This window comes from Solanum stenotomum, chromosome 5, assembly GCF_019186545.1.
Source record: "Solanum stenotomum isolate F172 chromosome 5, ASM1918654v1, whole genome shotgun sequence".
In the NCBI taxonomy this organism is placed as follows: domain Eukaryota; kingdom Viridiplantae; phylum Streptophyta; class Magnoliopsida; order Solanales; family Solanaceae; genus Solanum; species Solanum stenotomum.
The window spans coordinates 8,250,593-8,272,458 of NC_064286.1; positions in this window are offsets into that span (position 1 = coordinate 8,250,593).

The window sequence follows — 21,866 nt, forward strand, 5'->3', positions numbered from 1 at the left end:
TGAACATCTACTGTAGATATTTTTTGTCCAACTATTTGTTTCTTATTTCTTAAACTTATAATGTGCAAATTACTAGTTAACTTTTGTATCCCATTAAGTTGGGCGAAGACACAAAACAGTTAAATTGAGATAAGATTTAAATGAAAGAATAGTCCTTCTTCCTAGTGGTGATGTTTCTTATTTTGGGGGGGTTTATGTCATATTGAAGTGGGGTTTTGGCTCCATCTGTTTCATCTATATCCAGCAAATACAGAAACGAAAATCGGGATTCTATTTTGGGACTTTCCCTCTATATATTTATTTCTAAGTTTTACGCCTAATCATTTTATTCCATTTTTGTTCAAGNGGACAACAAGGATTAGGAAAAAGAATTTATTCATTAAATGAACAATTAAACAGTAGGCATGACTAACTAAACAATCAGTTTGACTAAAGAAGCACATAAGATAGTTAAAGGGAATACAAATCACGGCAAACCAAAACTATCATAACTAATGGATTATAAAGAAACTGGGCAACTAACAAATTATAGATTATATGACAAAGAGCTACATTTAGGTCAATCATAAGAGACCAATCTCTTAGGATGGGAGCACTAGTTTAGAACAAATCAAAACAAACTAACACCCAAATTATCATGGTAAACAAAGCACTTGTACAACTCTAAAATTTTAGTAAAAGAAAAGAACACATACCACCATCAAACCAAGGAACTTGATTATTACAATAACATTATCATAATTTCTTAACCATTTATGTAAAACAAGGAAAGTGGATAAAGATTTAAACAAAAAAGAAAACCATAGACGTGATTTTCCAGTAAGCAAATTAAATATAGATTTAGCTATTAACTCTAGGATTGTTGTTACAAATAAATAAAATACAAAATAAAACGGATACACCATTGTGAGAACTTTTATTGTAATCTATCAACCTAGTCTTTTAAAGATAAAAAATGATTTGTAGAACAAGAAAAAAACACAATTATCTTAACAAAATCAATTTTATTGGAAAGTTACTGACTTAATGAAACCCAAAATAGTCGAACACCACATGACACTTAACCGTTGTACTCAAGCCACGATAAATATATTACACAAGCGCCCGATCAATTTTATGTAAAAGCGAACTATATTCGACAAGATTAAATTCAGCAAAGCCATGACTAATACACAAAAATATGAATTAAGAGGGGTTAGAACTAAACAAGTACTAAATTGAGGCTTAATCATATACCAAATGAAATTTAAACCTCCATGAATCTTTATGAACGAACCACCACATATTCATATCTAAACCAAGTCACTCTTAAAAACAAACAGTAAACGACCTGAAACCTAGAAAGGATCAAAATAACTAACTACGAGCAATCAAATTTAAGAAGAAAAACGTAAAAGCTAACAAATGCATTGAATTCGAATGACATGTGAAGGAACATACTCATATAGTATTAGCCAAAAGAAACTGAATTGAAGCAGTAGTTAATATGAAACCAAACGACAAATAAATATTTTTGATCAAGCATAAAAGAGAAGAGGAGATTTGATCAATAGCTACACATATTAAACAACCAAGATATTTGTTCAATAAGGCCTAGATTTGATGGCAAAGACATATTAACATAAAAAAAAATCCATAAGAAAGCATCAAACAACAAATTTCATCATATAATAGATATTGAAACAAACAGAATATCAAATGGAATGGATATTACCTTTGTCGAGGCAGCGAGACTAGGACAAACGAGTTGGCAACACTGACTCTCGTACTATGAAATCTATGTACGAACAACACGCTAAGAAACTCCGAGCGTCGATCTTCTCAGAACTTAGATTCAGAAAATTAGATATGAAATTCTTAAGTATATCGCTAAAAAAAAAAACCCCTCTTTCACTTGAGTGTAAGGGATTATTTATAGGGGAAATTCGAATTGACCAAGGAGGAAAACAATTTGAAAAGATGGATAAGGATGAAATTCAAAATTTGAATTATCTTCCTCTTTACCTAGGCAACAGTGAAGGGATGGGAAATTTCTGAAACGGGAAAAAGGGGGATGGGGAGACTGCTGCAGGGTATGGGCGATCTTGCGAATTTCTCGCCGGATTTCTGGGAATTTCACGTGAAGAAGAAGAAAAAGGATGCAGGGGTCGTCTGGAATTTTGGGGTTGCTGATGGGTATTTGGAATTGTGGGATGTAATATGGTTGCTGTAATGTTGTTGGACTGGAAATTATGAAATGGGCCACTGGTTGGAATTGATTTGGGCCAAGAATAATGGGCCCAAGTTTGGCTTAAGATTGGAGGTGTAATTGGTTAGGACTTGAAATTTAAGAAATAGCCTAATTGAGTTTAATTTAGAGAATTTGACCAAAACTTAAATAAGACGAATTAATATTAATTAATTAACGAGCATCTTAATTTTGACGAAATATAATAATTGATTATATTACAAAATAATTAATTTAATTACAAACTAGTTAACTTGAAATTATAACTATAGCTTAAACTAAAAAATATTTTAACTACAATGTAAAATATTTTGACGATTTTCAAATGTTTATAAGGTAGCGTGATTGTAAAACTATACATTTATTTTTTAAATTATTAAAATTATTAAAATGATAATATTACTCTAAAAATAACTTGAAAGTGTTTTGGATTTCATAAAATTTATTAATTCAAAATTATGACCCTTGCTAATAAAGTATTTTTTAAAATATAAAATCTTTTCGAGATGATTTTTGAATACTCATAAAAATGCATTAATTATATACATAATTATATAAAACATATATATATATATATATATATATATATATATATATATATATATTAAGGAAGTGACAAAACTGTTTAAAATAACTTGCAAACTATGTTTATTTTATTTTATTTCTGAAACTTTTATAAAACTAATTATTTTAAATCGTTAGAAATTGAAGAAGCTCAATGATTAATTTATATTGCGGAGGTCCAAAATTGGGTGTCAACAATGCCATCTCAATTTCCTGCTTACTAAAATTAGCACTGCATTGTTTTTGCTTTTTACAGTTTGCATTGTGTTGTTTTTACTTATTAAAGTAAGTTATTCTTTCATCAGCATTTGTTGAATTTCTCGTAAATATTATCCTAAGACTCTACAAGGTGAAACGGAATAAAACTATGACTGTACAAGACATTTTCAATTTTAACCATTTGAATTCCTTAGTAACCCTAATTGATACATCATTAAGATATTTCCTTAATATCTTTGCGTAAAAGGTAGAAATGCTCCTTATATTCCTAGCTTTTGTTGGTGCAGTGTGAAGCAAGGGTAATCAGTAATCACTAAACAAATGTGTGTTTGAACATACATAAGAAATACTACAATTGCAGTGTGGAGTGATACCTTAGCAATTATGTGCATATGAGAGACAAATAAACTCTAGAATAACACTGAAAAACTTCTCAAAATACATGTATGAATGCAGTGATAGTACCAAATGAGTGCCATAATAAGGGAGTCAATTCCTGGGAAAGTTCCCTCTTTTGGAAAAAAGGAAAACAAAGTCAATAAGGGTTGAGTATCATTACTTATTGCCTTTGTTTTCCTTTTCCAGAAGAGGGAACTTTTCCAGGATTTGACCCCCTTATTGTGGCACTCATTTGATACTATCACTGCATGTCTATTGGTATTTTGAGATGTATTCCATTATAATTGTAGATTTTATTCCTCTCTCAAATGCAAATCAATCGGGAAGTGCACAAAGAAGTTTTTAGAATCTTAATACAACACACCTGGGGGCTATGAGAAGGTATTCCATTCCTCTCATTCTTTATTCTCATGCTATGAAGTTCAAACAAATTTGATAAACACGTTTATTGTACACTAATGTGCAGGTGACGCAAAATTTTTCTGAAAGCGCTCACCCATTTATACGTGGTATTGCACGCAGCAAAAATGCTTTAACGCCATTAGTCTAAAGGAACTCTCTCTATGCTTTCTTTTCACATTAACTTTCCAAGCTTCTTCTTAAATTGCTACTGCAATTTTCAGGTATATGTTGGTTAATTGTTGTGATTTGCATTCAATTTTCTTTTACCCTTTTGAGTTTGGAACGACATCTATTTTGCATTTATTGTTTGAGGTATTTAGAGCTTTTGATTAAGGTTTATATATTGTGAATGATTGTCAAAGTTTTGATCTTTGATTGTCTTTTAGTTGCAGTGCAATTTGAGTATAGTAAAACCTGACTCCTGCACAATCCCATAGTGTTTGTAATGTACTATCACTTCTTCATAGTTACACATCTTAAGTTTTGTACCACATGCACTTGCTTTATATAATATTTTCACTTAAATATACCTCTTATTTTCTTGTCAAAATGAATTCCACAGACACAAGTCAAAAAATAAGATCCAAATAGTACAAATTAATGCCATTCTGCATTTGTTTGATAAATTTTTTGAGGAGAATTGAAATTTGATTTATATATGAATACATTATACTTGGATTTATCTTATCCATTACGTGTAGAAAAAAGAAATTATACACTTGGGTTTTTTTTTCCTAAGAATTCACAACTATCAAGTAATAGTGATTGTTCATCCTTGACAGTCACTGATGTCCATAAAGAGGAAGAAATGAAGATTACATGTTTGTGGCCTTAGGTTAGTTAAAGAGCTGACTGGTGCAACACATCCCAGCCCCATATTATTCATGAAAAATGCTTTGTAACCTTGAAAAACTTGTAAGTTATCTTTCATAAAAAAAAGAACCAACTAATCAATGATGTGTTCTCCTAGATAGACTTTTGTGTGATGATAAGCGTAACTGTGATCCATCATAGTTGTGATATTTGGTTTGCCTTGAATAAATCGTTTTGATAGTTTTCTACTTTACAGAATATATTCCTTTGTATTTGTATCCCGCTCTTAATACAACAAACAAGTCAACACCTTTCCAATATTTATGGCTTACAAGCTTATGTGTCATTGGGGCCTCCGTGAAGGAAATATGTCTGGAAATATAGTAGACATATTACCTTCACGAGGGCACCAAAGACACCTAAGTTTCTAACTCTCAAATATTCAAAAGGCGTTGACTTGCTTGTTGTATTAAGAAAGGGGGACAAATACAAATGAATTTTCTCTGCAATGTAGAAGACTGTCAGAAGGATCTATTCAAGGAAAACCAACTATCACAATTATGATGGATCACAATTACAACTATCATCACACAAAAGTCTATCCAGATCTCGAAAACTCATCTGATTCAGAAGTTCATATATCTTATTCCGTTTTTTAGAGAAGATGTTCTTATACGTTTTTGAAGGTCAAAAAGTATTTTTACATGAATAATATGAACTGGGATATTTATTTAAGATAACATTCTTATGTTGCATGCACCGGCTAGCTCTTCAATGAACCTAATGCAACAATCATGTAATCTTCATTTCTTACTCTTTATGTAAATCATTGACTACCATGGAAGGATTGTCTTTATAACTTGATATTTGTGAATTCTAAGGAAAAGACAACCCAAGAATAATTTTCTTTTTTCTACAAGTAATAGATAAGGTAAATCCAAGTATAGAGCCTTCATATGTAAATCAAATTCCAATTCTCTTTCGAAGGTTCATGAATCAAATACAAATTGGCATTAATTTGACACTATTTGGATCTTATTCTTTCACTTATTTCAGTGGAATTCCTTTTGACAAGTAACTAAGAGTTTTATTTAAGTGAAAAGCACTAAGCAAGTGACTATGGTATATGAGATGAAATTATGAGGAGTGTTGAAATTTTTCTTCCGTATCATTGTTATGGAAAAGAATTTGCATCCACAAGCAACTACAAATCAATTTAGGCATCAATTTTCTAGTTTTCCAATGACATTCCACCTAAAAGTGCAGCCTGAAAAGGCTTTTTTTTTTTGTATACCAAAAGAGACCAAATTTCCTTTGACTAACGGGTATGTAGGTGGTTGTATGTTTTATCGGAACCAATATATAATATTGATTTAGTCAAAATAACTCTTTCTACCATGACGAGAATTGAGATTCTAGACTTCTATTCTCTCTAATCTTTCATTCGTATTTCTTGAACATCTACTGTAGATATTTTTTGTCCAACTATTTGTTTCTTATTTCTTAAACTTATAATGTGCAAATTACTAGTTAACTTTTGTATCCCATTAAGTTGGGCGAAGACACAAAACAGTTAAATTGAGATAAGATTTAAATGAAAGAATAGTCCTTCTTCCTAGTGGTGATGTTTCTTATTTTGGGGGGGTTTATGTCATATTGAAGTGGGGTTTTGGCTCCATCTGTTTCATCTATATCCAGCAAATACAGAAACGAAAATCGGGATTCTATTTTGGGACTTTCCCTCTATATATTTATTTCTAAGTTTTACGCCTAATCATTTTATTCCATTTTTGTTCAAGCTAATGATAAAGTAATCCAACATATACAAAACACTATTTGAGCAGGATTGGGTAGGGTGTGGTGGTTTGGGGGTGACAGGCAGAGGTGGAGCCAAAGGTTTCATGTCAGTGGGTTCTAAATTTTAAAAAAGAACAACGATATTAATCTAAAGTAACAATCATCAAATTAACGAATAAATACAAATATTTAATTCACTATAAACGAATAAGGAAACAAAAAAGGAAAAAAACGAAAAGGGAGAGACAAGAATACACACCAGAGGCCAGAGGTTGGATAACAGCAATTAGATCAACAATAATTGGAGAAAAATATTTGAGTTAAACTTTTTGAATGTGAGTAGAAATTAATAGTCAGATATTGTAGTTTCAGAGTACAATACAAATACTATTTTCCTTTTTATTTTTATTTTCATTTAACAATTTTTTGTTTTTTTAAATTTTTTTATATAAACCCACCTATGTTTTTAATTAATCCTTACCGATTTTTTATTTAAAAAAAAATTAATTACGACACAAATACTATTTCCTTACCGATATTCTATTTTTTAATTATTTTTTATAAAAACGCGTTTAGAAATTAATCCAAAAAAATTGTGTGATTACCGAGATTCAAACCCATATTCCGCAGGAGTGAACAATCTCGGGTGCTCAGCGACCACTGGGCCAAATGCTTCAGTGTGTTTATGGGTTCGCAGAAAATATATTTATACATTGTACTTCATATTTTAATATAAATATAGGGTCTACGGAAAAGCCAGTGGGTTCGGCCGAACCTCCTTCCGCTGTAGTAGCTCCGCCCTTGATGACAGGAGTTGGATGGTCAAGTGAGGGGGGTGGGGGTGTTGGAAAAAGATAATAAATTTGCAATGTCAGCTATGTAACTTGTTGTCCCTGCTTTGATGAAGGGACTCATTTTCAAGAAGCTTGATTTCTTAGAGAACGTATTTTTTCAAAAATATTGACCAGACAAATATGAAAAAATTAAAAAACATTTTTCAGCAAATGTTTTTCATCATACCAAACATATTTTTTCTGAGGTTGATATTAATGCAATCCTCATTATTTATTTATTTTAGCAATAAACTGTGAATATTACCATACCAAATTAATGTCTTTATGAAACTAACCAGTATCCAGGTGCTTAACCACCTTTGCAGAGGGCAATTAAGCACATCCAGACCTCAAGGAAATATAGTCAAACAAACAAAAGAATGATGGACACCCTTTGTATTGAATTGATAGTTTATAGCTTTCCAGGACCCTTCACTAGTACTCCTATTCTCTTCTTTAATTCTTTTGTATTTGTGTGATGGTGAAATCTGTATTTATATGAATTTGCTTTCAATTCCTTGCCTGCCAAGTATAGTAAATCAATCTTCCATACATCGCAGCTACTAGTTCCTTCTTGCATTGTCTTTGATGACTCGTTATTATACATACATGCTTAAATCTGTATTTTCATTATGGTGATCATGAAGCACTCTTTCTTTCTTTTTTGGGCACTACACCTTTGTAATTTTTTTTTACTGTTCTTTCGCGTTATTTTATCAGGGGATCCAACGACGAGGAACAATTGCTCCTTAACATTAATGAGATTCGGGTTGCTCTAGAAGTTGGAGGATTGATCATATGTTGTGAACTAAATTCATACAAATAGTTCTTATATTAAGATTTCCTATGATCTTTTTCTGGAGTATTTAAGGTGCATATTTTGGAATGCATTTCTGCACTCATTATTTATGAAGTGCATTATGTGAATTATTATGAAGATTGTTATTAAAATCTTAAGAAGATTGTTAGTAAGCCTTTTTCTTTTTTGGTTTCCACTGATTCGGTATCCATATTAAGGCCTCAACTGAATTCAAATCGCGCGATTGAAGCCTTCTAGTTATGGATCCTCATTATAAAATAACAACAATAACAACATACCCAGTGAAATTTCACAAGTTTATTTGGAGAGGGTAGAGTGTACTTGTGGAGGCAAAGAGCTTGTTTTTGAAAGGTCTTTGACGCTCATGTGCAGTAAGTTCATGCATAAGGTATAAAGAAGACGAAAACATAACAAATAATAAGAGAAACATTGAAAAGCCTAAAAGAAAGGAATAAGAACCACAACAGAATAACGCGGTAACTGAAACACAATTAATAGATTATGATTGATATCAAAAGCACAAAGTACAAGAAAACAACTTGTACAACAACATATTCTAACAAACCTAAATCCTCAAAAAGCAATACAATACTCCACTATCATGTCTTGACTTATCACATCTCTTTAATGCATTTTCAGATTGCCTCTATCTCTTTATATGCCTACTATATCCAACCTCATGCACCTCTTTATTGGGCATCTACACATCTCCTCTTCGCATGTCCAAACCATTTCAGCCCTGTTTTTTTCATCTTATCCATCATGATGGCCACTCCTATAGATAATATCATTCATAATTCTATCGCTCCAACTATACCACACATCTATCTCAACAACATCATTACCACAATATGCATATTCTAAACATGGAAGTTTTTGATTGGTCAACCCTTCAACTATACAACAACGTTAGTCTAATTACCACTCCATAGAACTCATTAAGTTTGGTGATACTATTTTATCACACAAGACTCAAAATGCAAGCTTTCACTTTGTCCACGTTGCACCAATACGATGTGTAATATCATTGTCGGCGTCCCCACTTCCCTAAATTACAAAGATGAGATACTTGAAATTATCTTTCTTAGGGATAGGTTCATGTGTCAATCCTCACTTCCACGCCTTTCTCATTCATTGCATCACTGAATTTGCACTCCAACTGATTTAGTCCTACTTAACCTGAACCCTTTGTACTCCAGAGTTTTTCTCCACACCTCCAGCCTAGAATTAATTCTTCTTGTGTGTCTCATTAATTAATATTATGTCATCCACAAATAAATACACCGAGAGTTCTCATCTTAATTATGCAATGTCAATTCTCATTTTAATGGCAATAAACTCTAGAAATCTTCCCTGTTTAATGAAGTCCTTCATGTTATGATGGCTCTCAAATTTATATTCATTACTAATAAATATGATTTTTTTAATTTTAAATATCACATCCTGCATAATAATATTCAGTTATTCAATTGGACTATTATTGACATTATGATTCTTTTTTAAAATTACTATGTTTCTTTTTCATTTTATTTTGAAATGTTTTATTTGAGTTGAAGATTTAATAGGAATAATCTCTAGCTTAATAAGATAAGAGTAAATTTACCTACGATTCTTCTCAAATCTAGCTTATGAGATTATATTAGATATGTAATTATTGTTGGATCATCTTCGCATGTAAATGTGAGAAATCAAAGGAAAGGTATGGTAATTTCAACCTCTCATTATTTATTATATTATAATCTTTGCATTATTCTTCAAATGTAAGGATATATTAGTAGTTTATATAGTTGATTCATAAATCACACGAGTCATAAATTATGTTTTTGAAATGGCACATGTAATATCATTATATAATTATCCATTAAATGTTGATAAAGAAGAAGAATGATTCTAGCATTTAAGGTTGTAATCTAGTGATCAATCAAATGAATTAAATCATGAAGGTTTAATAAAATAAAATAAAAATCTACTCCACCTCATCTAACTCTATGCTCATAATTTTTTTTTTATATATTTTTCTTATTTTGTGTTAAATATGTACATATATTTTAAGAATATTTTTCTACTTGCGTAGAGAATATAAAAGAAATAAAAATGTTATTTAAAAAAGTTTTGCTGCAAGTTAAAAATACTTTTTTAAAAACGCGCAACATGTGTACACTATTTCTTATCTTCAACAAATCAACTGTCCTCGACTAAATCACATGTCCTTGACTACTTTTTTTTCTTTCTACTCTCTTCTAGGTATTTCATGTGTACACTATTTCTTTTTTTCAGCAAATCACATGTCATCGACTAAATCACCTGTCCTTGCCTACTTTTTTTCTTTCTATTCTCTTCTAGGTCTTTCAATTTCTCCATTCTCATTCTTCCATGTCCCAGTAATCTTCACTGAAATAAAAGGGGGTGAGGAAGTATTCGGAAAGGGGCAATTCTTTAGACGAGGTGTGTAACTTTAATTATCACTCTAACTTTCGAAGCTTCTTCTCCAATTGTTCCTGCAATTTTCGGGCATATATATGTTGGTTAATTGTTTTGATTTGCATTCAATTTTTTCTTTTACCCCTTTGTGTATTTAAAGCTTTTGATTAAGATTTATATATAGAGTTGTGGATGATTTTCAAAGTTTTGATCTTTGATTGGGTTTGCGAATTGCAGTGACCAATGGGGTAAAAAGAAGATAGTTGGTTTTTTTCCTTTTTTTGTGAAACTCATTCTCGATTTCTGATGTTGAAGTGGACTGATTTAAATTTCTAAAATAATCTTTTTTTTTTTTTTTTTTTTTTTAGTTTTATGAGTAAATATGTAAATCAATCTGCTACAACTAAAATCAAATAAGGGGGTAACACTGAGAAGATGATATACCTAAAACATTAATTTTATTACTTTGTTGTCATATCATGTTAAGGCAATTCTAAATCTTGTACCGATAGTCTTTTTGTTGGGTGGATATATGAGTTCATTTTGTCATTTTCACTTCATCATCTTTGTTCTTGTTGTCATAAAATTATTGAAGAGCTCGATTCCTTAATGGGTAAATTAATAATAGTAGAAGGAGACTATTAGAGAGTCAATTTATTTAGGCTTTCTGTTGAAATAGCGTCAATATATGTTATAGTGATGATACCAACATCTCGCTCTGAAGGAAGAAACCAACAAAATGACTCACTAAAAAGGACCTTCTAGCAGTATGAAGAAAACTTAAATCAAAATTCCTATCAAATGGGATTGAAAAGAATGTGAAATATAGGCATGTTGTCATTTTAACAAATATTCTCACAGTCTTTGTGTGTGATAATTCTTTCATGCATTCTTATAAATTTTAATACGTTGTTAATCTGGACCGAAAATGTGAGTTATTCCTAAAAAATAAACAATGTGATGGATAATTGCATATTAAATTTATTACTACACAATATTAATTAAAATCAACTGAATATTATACACTAGGTAACTTTTATCTCTCATATTAGCTAATGATGACACATTTCATGTTGGGTGTTAATGTTTTACATTTGATATAGCTCCTTATAGATAGTCATTTTGCAATGTAACATTGTTGGAACTTCTTCTTGAATGTCATAATTTGACTTGATTTGTGTGATATTTTTGTGAAACATATTACATTACATTACATTACACTCGACACAGCTATAAATAAAAAGAAATTTGAGGATTTTTCCGTTAATGAGAATTGACAGGAAGTCCCTTGGAAATTTTTTTTTGCATACTCATCCTAAAGCTTCTTGTGGACTGGAATTGACAGGAAGACCTTGTAAATTTTTACATCTTTTCCTAATACTTATCTCTAAATAAATGTCGTCGCTTTTTGTTTTTATGTCGTAGGGTAACAAAAGTTGATTTGCGATATTGTTGTGTTCTCTCTCTCAACCCTCATCCTGATTAATCAATATTAATCATTTGAATTCCTTAGTAACCCTAATTGATACGTTATTAAGATGTTTCCTTAATAGCTTTGTCATAAAAGGTAGAAATGCTTCCTTATATTCCTAGCTTTTAATGGTGCAGTGTGAAGCAAGAGTAATCAGTAATCACTAAACAAATGTGTGTTTGAACATACCTAAGAAATACTGCAATTGCAGTGTGGAGTGATACCTTAGTAATTATGTGCATCTGAGAGACAAATAAACTCTAGAATAATACTAAAACACTCCTCAAAATACATGTATTAATGTAGTGATAGTACCAAATGAGTGCCATAATAAGGGAGTCAATTCCTGGGAAAGTTNTCTTTCATCAGCATTTGTTGAATTTCTTGTAAATATCATCCTAAGACTCTACAATGTGTGTTTGAACATACATAAGAAATACTACAATTGCAGTGTGGAGTGATACCTTAGCAATTATGTGCATATGAGAGACAAATAAACTCTAGAATAACACTGAAACACTTCTCAAAATACATGTATGAATGCAGTACTAGTACCAAATGAGTGCCATAATAAGGGACTCAATTCCTGGGAAAGTTTCCTCTTCTGGAAAAAAGGAAAACAAAGTCAATAAGGGTTGAGTATCATTACTTATTGCCTTTGTTTTCCTTTTCCAGAAGAGGGAACTTTTTCGGGATTTGACCCCCTAATTGTGGCACTTATTTGATACTATCACTGCATGTCTACTGGTACTTTGAGAAGTATTCCATTATAATTGTATATTTTATTCCTCTTTCAAATGCAAATCAATCGGAAGTGCACAAATAAGTTTTTAGAATCTAACTACAACACACCTGGGGGTTATGAGAAGGTATTCCATTCCTCTCATTCTTTATTCTCATGCTATGAAGTTCAGACAAATTTGTTAAACACGTTTATTATACACTAATGTGCAGGTGATGCAAAATTTTTCTGAAAGCCTCCACCCATTTATACGTGGTATTGCAGGCAGCAAAAACGCTTTAACGCCATTAGTCTAAAGGAACTCTCTCAATGCTTTCTTTTCACATTAACTTTCCAAGCTTCTTCTTCAATTGTTCCTGCAATTTTCAGGTATATGTTGGTTAATTGGTTTGATTTGCATTCAATTTTCTTTTACCCTTCTGGGTTTGGAACGACATCTATTTTGCATTTATTGTTTGAGGTATTTAAAGCTTCTGATTAAGGTTTATATATTGTGGATGATTGTCAAAGTTTTGATCTTTGATTGTCTTTTAACTGCAGTGCAATTTGAGTATAGTTAAACCTGACTCCTGCACAATTCCATAGTGTTTGTAATGTACTATCACTTCTTCATAGTTACATATCTTAAGTCTTGTACCACATGCACTTGCTTTATATAATATTTTCACTTAAATATAACTCTTATTTTCTTGTCAAAATGAACTCCATAGACACAAGTCAAAAAATAAGATCCAAATAGTACAAATTAATGCCACTCTGCATTTGTTTGATAAATCTTTTGAGGAGAATTGAAATTTGATTTATATATGAAGACCTTATACTTGGATTTATCTTATCTATTACTTGTAGAAAAAAGAAATTATATACTTGGGTTTTCTTTTCCTCGGAATTCACAACTATCAAGTAATAGTGACTGTTCATCCTTGACAGTCACTGATGTCCATAAAGAGGAAGAAATGAAGATTACATGTTTGTGGCCTTAGATTAGTTAAAGCGCTGACTGGTGCAACACATCCCAGCCCCATATTATTCATGAAAAATGCTTTGCAACCTTGAAAAACTTGTAAGTTATCTTTCATAAAAAAAGAACCAAATAATCAATGATGTGTTCTCCTAGATAGACTTTTGTGTGATGATAAGCGTAACTGTGATCCATCATAGTTGTGATATTTGGTTTGCCTTGAATAAATCGTTTTGATAGTTTTCTACTTTGCAGAATATATTCCTTTGTATTTGTATCCCGNTTGAGGAGAATTGAAATTTGATTTATATATGAATACATTTTACTTGGATTTATCTTATCCATTACGTGTAGAAAAAAGAAATTATGCACTTGGGTTTTCTTTTCCTCCAAATTCACAACTATCAAGTAATAGTGACTATTCATCCTTGACAGTCACTGATGTCCATAAAGAGGAAGAAATGAAGATTACATGTTTGTGGCCTTAGGTTAGTTAAAGCGCTGACTGGTGTAGCACAAGAATGTTTTATTATTCATGAAAAATGCTTTGTAACCTTGAAAAACTTGTCAGTTATCTTTCATAAAAAAAGAACCAAATAATCAATGATGTGTACTCCTGGATAGACTTTTGTGTGATGATAAGCGTAACTGTGATCCATCATAGTTGTGATATTTGGTTTGCCTTGAATAAATCTTTTTGATAATTTTCTACTTTACAGAATATATTCCTTTGTATTTGTACCCCGTTCTTAATACAACAAACAAGTCAACACCTTTCCAATATTTAAGGCTTACAAGTTCAGGTTTCATTGGTGCCTCCGTGAAGGAAATATGTCTGGAAATATAGTAGACATATTACCTTCACGAGGGCACCAAAGACACCCAAGCTTCTAAGTCTCAAATATTCAAAAGGTGTTGACTTGCTTGTTGCATTAAGAAAGAGGGACAAATACAAAGAAATTTTCGCTGCAAAGTAGAAGACTGTTAGAAGGATCTATTCAAGGAAAACCAACTATCACAACTATGATGGATCGCAATTACAACTATCATCACACAAAAGTCTATCCAGATCTTGTGAACTCATCTGATTCAGAAGTTCATAAATCTTATTCCTTTTTTTAGAGAAGATGTTCTTATACGTTTTTGAAGGTCAAAAAGTATTTTTACATGAATAATATGAACTGGGATATTTATTTAAGATAACATTCTTATGTTGCATGCACCGGCTAGCTCTTCAATGAACCTAAGGCAACAATCATGTAATCTTCATTTCTTACTCTTTATGGACATCATTGACTACCATGGAAGGATTGTCTTTATAACTTGATATTTGTGAATTCTAAGGAAAAGACAACCCAATAATAATTTGCTTTTTTCTACAGGTAATAGATAAGGTAAATCCAAGTATAGAGCCTTCATATGTAAATCAAATTCCAATTCTCTTTCGAAGGTTCATGAATCAAATACCAATTGGCATTAATTTGACACTATTTGGATCTTATTCTTTCACTTATTTCAGTGGAATTCCTTTTGACAAGTAATTAAGTAAGAGTTTTATTTAAGTGAAAAGCACTAAGCAAGTGCCTGTGGTATAAGAGATGAAATTATGGAAAAGAATTTGAATCCACAAGCAACTACAAATCAATTTAGGCAACAATTTTCTAGTTTTCCAATGACATTCCACCTAAAAGTGCAGCCTGAAAAGGCTTTTTTTTTTTGTATACCAAAAGAGACCAAATTTCCTTTGACTAACGGATATGTAGGTGGTTGTATGTTTTATCAGAACCAATATATAATATTGATTTAGTCAAAATAACTCTTTCTACCATGACGAGAATTGAGATTCTAGACTTCTATTCTCTCTAATCTTTCATTCGTATTTCTTGAACATCTATTGTACAAATTTTTTGTCCAACTATTTGTTTCTTATTTCTTAAACTTATAATGTGCAAATTACTAGTTAACTTTTGTATTCCATCTAAGTTGGGACAAGACGCAAAACAGTTAAATTGAGATAAGATTTAAATGAAAGAATAGTTCTTCTTCCTAGTGGTGATATTTTGGCTCCATCTGTTTCATCTATATCCAGCAAATACGGAAATGAAAATCGGGATTCTATTTTGGGACTTTCCCTCTATATATTTATTTCTAATTTTTACCCCTAATCATTTTATTCCATTTTTGTTCAAGCAAATGATAAAGTAATCTAACATATACAAAACACTATTTGAGCAGGATTGGGTAGGGTATGGTGGTTTGGCGGTGACAGGCAGAGGTGGAGCTAGTATTTCATGTCAGTGGGTTCTAAATTTTAAAAAAGAACAACGATATTAGTCTAAAGTAACAATCATCAAATTAACGAATAAATACAAGTATTTAATTCACTATAAACGAATAAGGAAACAAATGAAAAAGGAGAGACAAGAATACACACCGGAGGCCAGAGGTTGGATAACAACAATTAGATCAACAATAAAAGTTAGAACTCTAACTTTTGGAGAAAAAAATTTGAGTTAAACTTTTTGAATGTGAGTAGAAATCAATAGTCAGATATTGTAGTTTCAGAGTACGATACAAATACTATTTTCCTTTTTTTTTTTTCATTTAACAATTTTTTGTTTTTTTAATATTTTTTTTTTATATAAACCCACCTATGTTTTTAATTAATCCTTACCATTTTTTATTTTAAAAAAATTAATTACGACACAAATACTATTTCCTTACCGATATTCTATATTTTAATTATTTTTTATATATACACGCGTTTAGAAATTAATCCAAAAAAATTGTGTGACTACCGAGATTCAAACCCACATTCCACAGGGGTGAACAATCTCGCTGGGTGCTTAGCGACCACTGGGCCAAACGCTTCAGTGTGTTTATGGGTTCGCAGAAACTATATTTATACATTGTACTTCATATTTTAGTATAAATATAGGGTCTACGGAAAAGTCAGTGGGTTCGGCCGAACCCACTGGCGCTACAGTAGCTTCGCCCCTGGTGACAGGAGTTGGATGGTCAAGTGAGGGGGCTGGGGGTGTTNACGTCCACAAAGGAGATGAGCAATCCACTATAAATATGAGAGTACAAAATATAGGGAGAAACAACCTCAACAAATTCACTCGGAATACAAGGAGGTACACAAAATTCTCCTCCATAACCGCGACTCTCAAAACCCTAGGACTACATTGTGAATGTTGATTAAGTTAGAAAGAACAAGCCTATATTTATGAGTCAGCAGGGCTTCAAGAAGACTTCTTCAGACCATTGTGTTTTTGTGCAAAAATTCTCTGATGGTGACTTTATTATCGTTTTGCTTTATGTTGATGACATGCTTGTTGTTGGTCATAATGCTTGCAGGATTAAAGAGTTGAAGCAAGAGTTGAATAAGTCTTTTGCTATGAAAGACTTGGGACCAACAAGACAGATTCTTGGCATGCAAATTGTCCGTGATAGAGATGCCAAGAAGTTGTGGTTGTCACAAGAGAAGTATATTCAGAAAGTACTTCGTAGATTTAACATGGACAAAGCTAAGGTTGTCAATACACCTTTAGCTATGCACTTCAAATTGAGTACTAGACATTGTCCTTCCAGTGATGGTGAGAAGGAAGATATGAAGAAAGTTCCCTATGCTTCCGCTATTGGTAGTTTGATGTATGCAATGATGTGTACAAGACCAGATATTGCTCATGCTGTTAGTATTGTTAGTCATTTTCTTTCTAATCTGGGAAGAGAGCATTGGAATGCTGTTAAGTGGATTATGAGATATCTTTGTGGCACTTCTAGTTTGAGTTTGTGTTTTGGTACAGGGAAGCCTATTCTTTGTGGTTACACTGATTCAGACATGGCTGGTGATGTTGATGCTCGTAAGTCTACTTCAGGCTACTTGATTACTTTTGCAGGGGGAGCTGTGTCTTGGCAATCTAGGTTGCAAAAATGTGTTGCTTTATCTACTACAGAGGCTGAGTTTATTGTTACTGTTGAAGCTTGCAAAGAGTTGATCTGGATGAAGAGATTTTTGGGGGAACTTGGTTGTGCTCAAGAAAGGTATGTGCTTTATTGCGAAAGTCAAAGTGCTATTCATCTTGGCAAGAATTCTAGATTTCATGGTCGGTCTAAACACATTGATGTGAGGCATCATTGGATTCGAGATGTGTTGGATTCTAAGTTGCTTGAACTTGAAAAGATCCATACCAATGATAATGGTTCCGACATGATGATTAAAGCTTTTCCAAGAGGGAAGTTTGAGGATTGTTGCATGATCGCCGGGATGGCGGTCTCCTCCACATAGTTGTGAGGGGGAGAATTGTTGGGTTTAGGATCTTTTTTTCCCTTCCTATGTGGATAAATAAAAGTCTTATTAGGACTAGCCCATAACCCAAAATATTATGTGGCATATATAAGGCTTATTTGGTCTTATTTTTAGAAACACAAGAGAGAAAAATCAAGAGAATTTCGTTTTAGAGATTGAGAGAAAAAGAGAAAAATCCTGTTTTTGCTTCTGAAAATTTTCTGCTCAGGCAGTCCGCTTCAGACAGAGTTTGCTGCTTCGTTAACTGTTGGATCGTGCTCAAATTTGAACTGGGAGTTCTAAGAATCTGGTTCTTGCAATTCAATGGTGGAGATCGGATTTGGAGGTCTGTAGCTTCTGATTTTGGGGCGTGAACAGTAGCGCGTTTTTGGGTGAAATATCTTCTTTAATTCTCTAGTTTTGGTACAATCTTGATTTGTTGTTGCTCATTGTTTGGCACTTGTTTTGTGGCCAATTTTGGAGAACAATTTTGTAACTCTTGGTGTTTATAGTGGAGCTTTTGGTCCTGTGGTTTTTTACACTTCACATTGAAGGGTTTTCCACGTAAATCGTTGTGTCTTGTGTGATTGGGTTATTCTTATCTTGTTGCTTTAGTTTGATTGATATACTTGCTGTCCATTCTTCATATTGCTTGATTTGGTTTGTCTTCTCTTGGTTTAAATTGAAAGGGAAACTTTAGATTTGGGTATTATTCCGCTGCTATCATGTCTGACATTCTTGTTAGTGTCTTGTCTTTCCCAACAATGATGGCTCTCAAATTTATATTAATTACTAATAAATATGATTTTTTTTAAATTTTAAATATCACATCTTGCATAATAATATTCAGTTATTCAATTGGACTATCATTGGCATTATGATTCTTTTTTTAAATTACTTTGTTTCTTTTTCATTTTATTTTGAAATGTTTTATTTGAGTTGAAGATTTAATAGGAATAATCTCTAGCTTAATAAGATAAGAGTAAATTTACCTACGCTTTTTCTCAAATCTAACTTATGAGATTATATTAGATATGCAATTATTGTTGGATCATCTTCACATATAAATGTAAGAAATCAAAGGAAAGGTATGGTACTTTCAACCTGTCATTATTTTATTATATTATAAACATTGCATTATTCTTCAAATGTAATGATATATTAGTAGTTTATATAGTTGATTCATAAATCACACGAGTCATAAATTATTTTTGTGAAATGGCACAGGTAATATCATTATATAATTATCCATTAAATGTTGATAAAGAAGAAGAGTGATTCTAGCATTTAAGGTTGTAATCTAGTGATCAATCAAATGAATTAAATCATGAAGGTTTAATAAAATAAAATAAAAATCTGCTCCACCTCATCTAACTCTATGCTCATAATTGTTTTTTTATGTTCTTCTTATTTTTTTTTAAATATGCACATATATTTTAAGAATATTTTTCTACTTGCGTAGAGAATATAAAAGAAATAAAAATGTTATTTAAAAAAGTTTTGCTGCAAGTAAAAAATACTTTTTTAAAAACGCACAACATGTGTACACTATTTTTATCTTCAACAAATCAACAGTCCTCGACTAAATCACTTGTCCTTGACTACTTTTTTTCTTTCTACTCTCTTCTAGGTCTTTCATGTGTACACTTTCTTTTTTTCAGCAAATCACATGTCATCAACTAAATCACCTGTCCTTGACTACTTTTTTTCTTTCTATTCTCTTCTAGGTCTTTCTATTTCTCCATTCTCATTCTTCCATGTCCCAGTAATCTTCACTAAAATCAGAGGAGGTGAGGAAGTATTCGGAAAGGAGCAATTCTTTAGATGAGGTGTGTAACTTTAATTACCACTTTAACTTTCGAAGCTTCTTCTCCAATTGTTCCTGCAATTTTCGGGCATATATATGTTGGTTAATTGTTTTNCATAATAATATTCAGTTATTCAATTGGACTATTATTGACATTATGATTCTTTTTTTAAATTACTATGTTTCTTTTTCATTTTATTTTGAAATGTTTTATTTGAGTTGAAGATTTAATAGGAATAATCTCTAGCTTAATAAGATAAGAGTAAATTTACCTACGCTTCTTCTCAAATCTAGCTTATGAGATTATATTAGATATGCAATTATTGTTGGATCATCTTCACATATAAATGTGAGAAATCAAAGGAAAGGTATGGTAATTTCAACATGTCATTATTTTATTATATTATAATCATTGCATTATTCTTCAAATGTAATTATGTATTAGTAGTTTATATAGTTGATTCATAAATTAAATCACACGAGTCATACATTATTTTTGTGAAATGGCACATGTAATATCATTATATAATTATCCATTAAATGTTGATAAAGAAGAAGAATGATTCTAGCATTTAAGGTTGTAATCTAGTGATCAATCAAATGAATTAAATCATGAAGGTTTAATAAAATAAAATAAAAATCTACTCCACCTCATCTAACTCTATGCTCAAATTGTTTTTTAATATTTTTCTTATTTTGTGTTAAATATGCACATATATTTTTAGAATATTTTTCTACTTGCGTAGAGAATATAAAAGAAATAAAAATGTTATTTAAAAAAGTTTTGCTGCAAGTAAAAAATACTTTTTTTAAAAACGCACAACGTGTGTACACTATTACTTATCTTCAACAAATCAACTGTACTCGACTAAACCGCTTGTCCTTGACTACTTTTTTTCTTTCTACTCTCTTCTAGGTCTTTCATGTGTACACTTTCTTTTTTTCAGCAAATCACATGTCATCAACTAAATCACCTGTCCTTGACTACTTTTTTTCTTTCTATTCTCTTCTAGGTCTTTCTATTTCTCCATTCTCATTCTTCCATGTCCCAGTAATCTTCACTAAAATCAGAGGAGGTGAGGAAGTATTCGGAAAGGAGCAATTCTTTAGATGAGGTGTGTAACTTTAATTACCACTTTAACTTTCGAAGCTTCTTCTCCAATTGTTCCTGCAATTTTCGGGCATATATATGTTGGTTAATTGTTTTGATTTGCAGTCAATTTTTTCTTTTACCCCTTTCTATATTCAAAGCTTTTGATTAAGATTTATATATAGAGTTGTGGATGATTTTCAAAGTTTTGATCTTTGATTGGGTTTGCGAATTGCAGTGACCAAAGGGGTAAAAAGAAGATAGTTGATTTTTTTTCCTTTTTTTGTGAAATTCGTTCTCGGTTTCTGATGTTGAAGTGGACTGATATAAATTTCTAAAATCAATCTTTTTTTTATTTTTTTATTTTTTAGTTTTATGAGTAAATATGTAAATCAATCTGCTACAACTAAAATCAAATAATGGGGTAACACTGAGAAGATGATATACCTAAAACATTAATTTTATTACTTTGTTGTCATATCATGTTAAGGCAATTCGAAATCTTGTACCGACAGTCTTTTTGTTGGGTGAATATATGAGTTCATTTTGTCATTTTCACTTCATCTTTGTTCTTGTTGTCATAAAATTATTGAAGAGCTCGATTCCTTAATGGGTAAATTAATAATAGTAGAAGGAGACTATTAGATAGTCGATTTATTTAGGCTTTCTGTTGAAACAACGTCAATATATGTTATACTGATGATACCAACAACTCGCTCAGAAGGAAGAAAGCAACAAAATGACTCACTAAAAAGGACCTTCTAGCAGTATGAAGAAAACTTAAATCAAAATTCCTATCAAATAGGATTGAAAAGAATGTGAAATTTAGGCATGTTGTCATTTTAACAAATATTCTCACAGTCTTTGTGTGTGATAATTCTTTCATGCATTCTTATAAATATTAATACGTTGTTAATTTGGACCGAAAATGTGAGTTATTCCTAAAAAAGAAACAATGTGATGGACAACTGCATATTAAATTTACTACTACACAATATTAATTAAAACC